This window comes from Fopius arisanus, unplaced genomic scaffold (genome assembly GCF_000806365.1).
Source record: "Fopius arisanus strain USDA-PBARC FA_bdor unplaced genomic scaffold, ASM80636v1 scaffold00028, whole genome shotgun sequence".
In the NCBI taxonomy this organism is placed as follows: Eukaryota; Metazoa; Arthropoda; class Insecta; order Hymenoptera; family Braconidae; genus Fopius; species Fopius arisanus.
This window is the reverse complement of record NW_011887767.1, coordinates 980,267-981,368: the sequence shown is the minus strand read 5'-3', so window position 1 is coordinate 981,368 and position 1,102 is coordinate 980,267.

Below are 1,102 nucleotides of genomic sequence, written 5' to 3'. Positions count from 1 at the left end.
ATGATGAAAAATACGCTCCTAACGCTATAATCCTACACTCATGCGGAAAGTGTTTTTCAACTTGTGGAAGATTTTATTCCATACGCTGAAAATCAATTTTCGCACTAGTACCGAAACATACTATTTATGTGTTTATTCAAAACATATTGTAGAGACATATTGCAACGAATTCACACGGATCTTCCTGTTACCCGGCAACATGAAATCATTTGTGATGCTATAGCTTCACATTACGCAGCTGTCAGGTATATATTCAAATAGAGAAAATATAGAGAATATAGACATGATATTGTAAGCCTGTGTAATGACTATAATATTATTTAAAATAATACCACATCCTCATGCAATTCCGAATTATTCTTCTCTTTAATACATTTATTGGATGTTCGAAAATCATCGAGACAATAATTTCATTTTCCGCGATTCAATAGCTAGCGGCGACATGTTGTCGCAATGCTTGCAACAAAATGGTTTCCACCAGGTGTCACATCCCCGCGAAATTTAAATCCATATTCTTTTAATTCCATAAATCATGTCTCTTGTAATTATTAAACATATAGTGATAGTGATAGTAATCTTATCAAGCAATTATAACTCAACAGATTGGTAAATTACGTACAATCGGCAGTTAATATGATGTATGCTGTCACTCTTGTAATTAACGCGGTATTACTCAGTCTAACAGGATTTGCAGTGAGTATTCATGTCATATAACATCTACGAGGACGTACACTACACGCAATTAAATCGTTCTAGTTTATCGAAACATTGGGAGAACCGGTCAAAGTATCTAGAAATACCTTCTTCGCTACTGGCCTGTGTTTTCACTTGCTTTATCTGAGTTTTCCAGGTGAAAATTTATATTATCACAGCAATCTACTATCGGTGAAAATGTATGTATTATGGAATCTGAAGTACTTCATTTCATTTTCTTCACAATTAAATTTCTTCTCAGTTACAATTGCAATTGGTATGCGATGTCTGAGGAAACGAAGAAATCGGTATCGATTATGGTAGTAGCGAGTTTAAAACCAAAGATTCTGGCCGCAGGAGGAATTTATGTTATGAATTTGGAAAATTTTGGACATGTAAGATAAATGTA